Source organism: Acomys minous (genome assembly GCF_964271855.1).
Source record: "Acomys minous genome assembly, chromosome: 11".
In the NCBI taxonomy this organism is placed as follows: domain Eukaryota; kingdom Metazoa; phylum Chordata; class Mammalia; order Rodentia; family Muridae; genus Acomys; species Acomys minous.
The window spans coordinates 67369448-67377401 of NC_140492.1; the positions used below are offsets into that span (position 1 = coordinate 67369448).

The following is a 7954-nucleotide window of genomic DNA, read 5'->3' on the forward strand; positions in this document are numbered from 1 at the left end:
ATTCAATCATAGTAAAAAAAATAATAATAATTTTTAAAACCCAAGGGGGGGGCTTTTAAGGTTTATCTATAAAAGCCATTCTGGGTCCTCATGGTAAAGAGGGGGAAAATCTTGTGCTTCATGTAGAAGAGGAGAGTTTAAAACAATAACCACAATAAAAACCACTCAGGTGCCCCTGCTTTCATTAACATGGCCATCCTGCAAGAGAGCCTGCCTTTAGCCAAACATGATAGACTCAGATATCACTCAGAGTCTAACCTGGGCAAGGGAAAAATTCAATGTTAGCAGCTCCCAGCCTTCAACATAGCCATTATGGGAGCTACCTTTTGGCTTCCAGGGGGATTTACAATTTGCTCAGTGGCCCAGCTGGCAGTGACAGGGGTATCTGGCTGCCTAGGTGCTCTTTCCTTGGGTCACGAGTTCAGCCCCACACACAGTGGTGATTAATTCTCTACTTAGCTCATAATATCTGAGAATGAAATAAAAAAAATCAGTCAGCTGTGAAAAAATTCTCAACACACAAATGGAATCATCAAATCATCAAGCCATGGAAAGTAATTGGAAGCTCTCTTAAGGTCCTTGCTGCTTGTTCACATTTAATTAGGAGATAAGGACATTAATCCCCACTTTTACTGAGCTGTTTACCCTCTTCAAGCCTTCATATTTTTGTCTGAAATATAAAAATCATAATACATATTCCAATAGAGTCAATGATATGCGTGCTAATATGACTTAGATAGGAGTGAATTGTGAATCATTGGGTAATATTATTTCAAGAAAGAAAGAATATTGAAAATCTTGAAATCATGGCAGTTGGATGATAGAACATTTGAACTGAGGACTCAGACCCGAAGAGAGATGTTTAGATGAAGATCTGTTTCTGTGGTTGGAGAGAAAATAAAAAGGCAAAAGATAAGATGAATAACAAAATTGAGGGCACTTCTTCTTCTTCTTCTTCTTCTTCTTCTTCTTCTTCTTCTTCTTCTTCTTCTTCTTCTTCTTCTTCTTTGATAATAGACTTTATCCCTGGGACTACATGGTCCCTATAATAACCCATTGACCAATAATGCTCATCACAGAGTGTTCCTGAGTAGACACATCTAATGCAACTCGGTAATCACAAGTCCAGGCTCATTTCTGGAAGTCTGTGCTGCACAGATCTCAGGTGGAGCTGGAGAATATTAAAATACAATGGATAAAGCTACTATAAATAAGAATGGCAGAGGTAAGGTTGGAGCCAGGTCCCTTAACTTCCACGTGTGCGCATTTTTCTCCTGTGTGATCCTGGACGATAACGCCAGCCATCAATTGCCCAGTCACTGTGGCTGAGTTGACCCGGCTTGCCCTTCGATGGATGGAATCAGCCACAGCCATAATGCATGGATTTAATTAACAGTAAACCACAGCGAAAGCAAAGGAGGAGAGCTATAAAAAATAGACAGGCTATCCGGGACCATTAAGATGCAATGCTGAAGAGACATCACACAAGCTGCCAACACACCACTGATAAATGATCTTTTTTTTTTTTTCTTTGCCTCTGCAGGCTCACCCGAAGCATGGAAATGCAGCAGGACACCCAGCGTTTCCCATATGGCTCTTCCTGACATCAGAGTTTTCAGCCTCTACAAAGTACAGCCAAGACCCCAAGGAACAAGCAGGCTACCCAAGGAAGTCTCAGTGTCTGTGTGCAAGGACTCCTAATGGTGACTTCCATGCAGACATTCAGACTTGTTCCCCCGCCCCCCTCCCCCTGCATCCCCCAAAGGCAATCCATGGGGTTGTGCAGGCATGCTGGCCCAGATTCTTCCACTGGTGTCTCTGATTTTTCCTGAGTGCATTCTCAGAGGTCATCAACATACCCTATGTTATGTTATATGCTAATGTTATATGCTTATGTTATGTTATGTTATGTTATGTTAGTCTGTGGAGCACCTTCCCTGTACAGGTATAGAATCTGAGTTAGATTTTCCATTGCTGTTAGGAGAAAGGAAATCAATTCCCTTTCTACTTGTGGAGTCTATCAGATGTCTTTCCTTTCCATTTTCATTGTTTTAAAAATCCACCATGGAACGCGACTCATGAGGAGCATTACTTGCTCCCTGTGAACTTTAATTATTGGGTGTCATTTGCATATGTTAAGAACACAGAGAGAGATTAGCGAGTGCTACCCACTCCAGAAAATAAAACAGAGTCCTGATGACAAGTTCTGAAGACAAAGAAGCGGGAGTGAGCACAGGCGAGGGCTGCTGCTTGAAGTGACAGCGCAATTGTGCTATTTTCTCTCCTTGCTCTTCTCTATGAGCCCCAGCATTAATGATGCTGTCCTATCCAATTTAGGGTGCAGCCTGATGAATGTCATAAGGTTGCACACACCGAGAGTTTTATTTCTTGGGTGAGCTTTCTTCTACGGTGTATCTATTATAATCCATGTCCCACAATAACAGATGAACTTTAGAGTCACTTCTTCTTCTTCTTCTTCTTCTTCTTCTTCTTCTTCTTCTTCTTCTTCTTCTTCTTCTTCTTCTCCTCCTCCTCCTCCTCCTCCTCCTCCTCCTTCTCATTATTATTATTATTATTATTATTATTATTATTATTATTATTATTATTATTATTATCATCCTGAGGTTTGGAAATGAAGTTTGCAATTAAAATATACAGAACTGAGCTGAGAAAATTTCCTGGCCTTGCTATATAAGGAGAAGAACAGACTAGTTTAAAGGGGAAATACAAAGATGATTGGATTAGCCATGAGTTGATCTGGATTGGAGCCCAGTTTCTGCCATTATCTGGATGAGTTTCCTGGCATCTCTGCTTCTATTTCCTTTCCTGTGAATTACATCACTTGGGTGGCTAGCCTCCAGATCCAGCTGGAGTTCTGGCATCTTGTGAATGGATCAGGACTCTAGGGCTTTGAGTCTACATGAATCAGTAGAGAGGACCCCACCCCGAGTTTCCTGTTACTGCTGTTGATGTCACCAAGTTGCCCCCAAGTGTGTAACAGAATAGTGACCTTTGGTGTAGACTCCAAGAGATGGAATGCCAATCCACGCTTGAGCTCATCTTTCTCTCAGAGAAAGTGGAGGTTGGGAGAGGAGCCAGACTGAGGCTGAAAGAGGGGGAACAGGGTATGCAACAGTCCCCAAGAAGAGGGAAGAGATGGAATAAATGGGTCTGAGTCTACTTACCTGGAAAAAAAGAAGTTTCAGCAGGACGGTAGCTATTTGATAACACAAAAGACTTTCCATTGCAAGAGAAAGCAGTTGCAGCTGTGAAATCACAAAAGCACAGAGCTATAGAGGCAAGAGAGAGAAGCTACCAGGGTGATCCATTCATCCAAAGGGATAACTGAATAAAACTGTTACTCAATGCTAACCAACAATGATATGAGTTAACCCACCCACCAGCCTCCACCCTCCAGTGGCACCCAGAACTTTTACACACCATATTGGGCATTAAAGACCCAGTGTTAGCTGGGTGGTTTTAAGCCTCTTCTAATCTATGGTCAGTGAAATATGAGGATACATCTTTGCTTTCCTCCAAACTGAATATTAAACATGAAAAAAATAACAATATTTCTTGTTCAGGTGCAAGTAAAAAACCCTTAGCATAGGCGGATTAAGCGGGTGTTTATTTGAAAAAGATTATAATAGCTAAGTGAACCCTCATGCCAGTGAGCACGCAATGATCAATATCATTTGTAGTTGTCTGAAGTGCTTCCACCCCCTGCATGGAACGCTAGACAGACAGAGGAGTAACGAGCACTCTCGGGTTTTTCTTTATAGGTAGAACAATTGAGAACTGAAACAAGACATTGTTTAGCATCTGTACTATCTAGAACAGCCCTTTACACTTCTTCCATGGTAAGTCAACCTGTATGTAGAAAATCCATTTCACAGTCCTAATGACATTCATGTTGAAAGACCTTGACCTTTGCTTGTTTAGGTCACTCAGGCCCATGGCCATGGACTCAGACTTGTTACACCCTAGGCCACTCACCTGCGTCACCTCCTGCTTCTCTCATTCAGTTACTTCCATCAAGCCCATAGTTGGGCCATGCCATCTGCTGCTTTCTCCGCCCATCAGTGCCATTTTGCCTCCTCTCTCCAGCTTAGATAACACAACCCATTTGACTTGTCCCACCTGGGTACAAAAGGCTCATCCTCATTTGCATCTATCTGTTTTAAACCAGTTGCTGAATACTATTGGGAAATCCTCCTTTCTCCCTGCCCAGCCCCACCCCCCACCCACACACACACTTGTGCCTTCAGTCTCAACATGGTCTTCCATATTGGCCAAGTCTCTTCACTTTCGCAGCGTTTATTTCAAATCCCATTCATGCGCAGCAGATGTCAGCTTGCTACTTCACTGGCCCACTCTTTGAAGCAGTCCTTATCTCTCTCTATTTTAAGTTATTGATCAAGTTATTTATTTACTTTGCATCTCGAATACAGCTTTGACTCGCTTCTCTCCTCTCAACCCCTTCCTCTCCCCTCCCCTCCCACCATCCACCCCTCCTCCCTTTCTCCTCAGAAAAGTGGAGGTCTCCTATGGATTTCAACCAGCCTTGGCCTATCAAGTTGCAGAACGGCTAAGCACATCTTCTTCTATTGACGCTAGACAAGGCAGCCCAGTTAGGGGAAAGGGATTCTACTGGGATGGGGAGGGGAACAGAGAGATGAAGGAAGGGAGAGAGTACTGGGAGGGACAACTGGATAGGGGACAGCATCTCTAGGATGAGCTAGAAACTTAAGACAATGGAAATTTGCAGGGATCGATGAGGGTGATGAACCTAGCTAAGACTCCTAGCATTTGGAGATATAAAGGCTGAACTGGCCATCTCTTGTAACCAGGCAAGACTTTCAATGAAGGCATTGGGACACCAACCCAGCCACAAAACTTTAGACCAACAATTCGTCCTACAAGGTTTGCAGAGGTAAAAGATAAAACAGAATGAGGGAAGAGCCAGTCAATGACTGGTCCAGGTTGAGACCCATGCCGTGAGGTGAATCCCACCCCCTGACACTATTAGTGATTCTCTGCTATACTTGTAGATAGGAGCCTAGCATAATTGTCATCTGAGAAGCTTCACCCAGCCACTGAGGGAAACAGATTCAGAGACACACAGCCAAACATCAAGTGGAGCTCCCGGAGTCCTGTGGAGAAAGAGGAGGAGGAGGAGGAAGAGGAGGAGGAAGAGGAGGAAGAGAAGGAGGAGGGAGGATTGTAGGAGTCAGGAGGTCAAGGACACCACAAGAAAACCTATAGAACCAACTAACCTGGGCCCACAGGGCCTCATAGAAACTGGACTGCCAACCAAAGAGCATGCACGGGATGAATCTAGCGCATCTGCACATAGGTAACAGTTGTGCAGCTGGGAGCAGGGCCTGTCTTTGACCATGACCATTATCTCTTAGAGGAGCATTTCTGGCCACCGCTGTGAGAAAGCCTAATCTTTGCATTTTAATTTCTCCTTTTCCATAGTAGGAATCTTTCCCCCAACCCTGCTCTGGCACTTGTATTTGCCATTTAAACATTCTGGAGTCTTCTTTGGCTCAAAAATTTTCCAAAACCTCACATTCCCTTCCAACCACCACTACTCTCTTTTCTCATATCACAGGCAACCCATAGATACAGCTACAGAGAAAAAGTACAGGGAAATCTGAGGTGCTCGTCCCCCCCCCCCCGCCCCCGCCAACCCTTTCAATAGCCCACAGGGACAAGGGGTGCATTACTCAACGAGATCTTGGAGCAGGTCTCCAGCTTGTCCCTCAGATGCCCCAATCTCAGTTTCCCTTCTCTCTCCCAACCCTCTCACTCCCCATCCCCGCTTTCCTCACACTTGATCCCCTCTCCACCCCCCCCTTAGCCATTTCCCTCTCTTCCTCCACTTTTAATATCTACTTTATTTCCCCTTCTTAGTGGTACTCAAGCATCCTCCCGTCAGCCTTCCTTGTTACTTAGCTTCTTTGGATCTGTGGATTGTGATGGGATGGGATGGGGGAGGCTTCTAGAAAGATATGAGAGTGATCCTACTTGAGACTCCTAGCAGCCGGCAATAGTGAGACTGAAGCGGCCACAACCCGTGACCAGGCAAGACTTCCAGTGGAGGGAGGGGCACACCAAGCCACTCGCATAATCCTCACCCCCAAAATTTGTCCTGCCTACAAGATGTGCAGGGGTAAAAGATGGAACAAGAGATTGAGGGAATGGCCAACCAATGACTGAGCCAATTAGAGACCTACCCCATGGGAGAGACCCAACCCCTGACGCTATTAATGATACTCTGCTATCCTTACAGACAGGAACCTAGCATAACTATCACCTGAGAGGCCCCATCCAGCAGATAATGGAAACAGATGTAGAGAGCCACAGCCAAACATTAGGTGGAACTCAGGGAGTCTTGTGGAAGAGTTAGGGGAAGGATTGGAGAAGCTGGAGGGGTCTAGGACATCAAAGGAGACCTATATAGCCAACTAACCTGGGCTCTTGGTGGCTCATAGAGTCTGAACCACCAACCAAAGAACACACATGGACTGGCCCTAGGTCCCCTACACATATGAAGCTACTAGGCAGCTCGGTCCTCAAGCTAGAGTGGGGGCTACCTCTGACCTGGACTCTATTGCCTCCCTCTCGATCCTGTTTCCCTAGCAGGGCTGCCTTGTCTTGCCTCATTGAAATAGGAAGCACTTAGAACTGATGCCCTTGATGTGCCAGGGTGGGTTGGTATGGAGTAGGGGGAAGGGAGCGTGGGGTAAGTGGGTGGGAGGGTGGGACTGGGAGGAGAGGAGGGAGTTGGGTACCGATTGGGATGTAAAATGAACGAATAAATTAATTAGTTTTTAAAAATCTCAGAACTGTAAGAAGGAGGAGAAACACCCTGGTGCTGCGTTCAAGTGGGAACAGCAGACCCCATGCAGCTGGGGCCTCGGGGATAGCAGCTGGTGCAGAAAGAACTATTGGAACACAGGAAGTTTGACGGGCTTGGGGTGGTTTCCCAGGGGGCAGAGCGGAAGTAAACTGGGCAGTCTCCCCAACGAGCAAGAAGCTCTGAAATGCCATCACCACTGTCTCATTCCTTGTGTGTATAGTATAGTATATAGTATAGTATAGTATAGTACAGTATAGCCTTTCACTTTAAATTGCTTTTCTTGGCACTTCCTCTTCCTGTAAGCGGCCAGAGGTGACCTGTGAAGATGGTTCACTATTCACTTGACCCAGAAAACTCTACAAAATCATGCAAATCAAGAGCTTCAAATCATCGTGTTCACTTTAAGAACACTCAGGAAACTGCCCAGGCCATCCAGAGTATGCATATGCGAAAAGCCTCCAAGTATCTGAAAGATGTCACTTTAAAGAAGCAGTGGTGCAGTCGGGAGGTGCGCCCAGGCCAAACAGCGGGGCTGGACTCAGGGTCGGTGGCCAAAAAAAGAGTGCTGATTTTTTGCCGCACATGATGAAAAATGTGGAGTAATCCTGAACTTAAGGGTTTAGATGTTGATTCTCCAGCCATTGAAAACATCCAGGTGAACAAGGCGCCTAAAATGGCCAGAGAATTTACAGAGCCCATGGCCGGATTAACCGGCGCATGATCTCCCCCTGCCACATCGAGATGAGCCTCACTGAAAAGGAGCAGACTGTTCCAAAGCCGGAGAAGGTGGCACAGAAGGAAAAGGTATCCCAGAAGAAACAGAAGAAACAAAGACTGAGGGCACGGGAATAAATTCACCATAAAATAAATGCAGATATAAGTAAAAATAAATAAATGCTTTTCTTGACAGCGTTTTGATGTGAGTGCATGTTTATGTGTGCGCAGGTGTATGTGTGTGTGGCTATGTAAACATGCACGTGTGTGCATATATGTAGAGGTCAAAGGTCAAACTAAGGCGGTTTTTCCTTAGGAGAAAAACCACTCAGTTTTTTTGGTTTTATTTGATTTGGGGTTAGGTGGGGATTT

At 45.1% G+C, this 7954-nt stretch overlaps 1 pseudogene across 1 annotated transcript; it reads left to right on the forward strand.

Moving 5' to 3' along the window:
* Nucleotides 1-7175: 7175 nt before the first annotated feature.
* LOC311608629 (large ribosomal subunit protein uL22-like) lies at nucleotides 7176-7720 on the forward strand (annotated as a pseudogene). The gene has a single exon. The product of its transcript is annotated as a large ribosomal subunit protein uL22-like (transcript).
* Nucleotides 7721-7954: the final 234 nt, after the last annotated feature.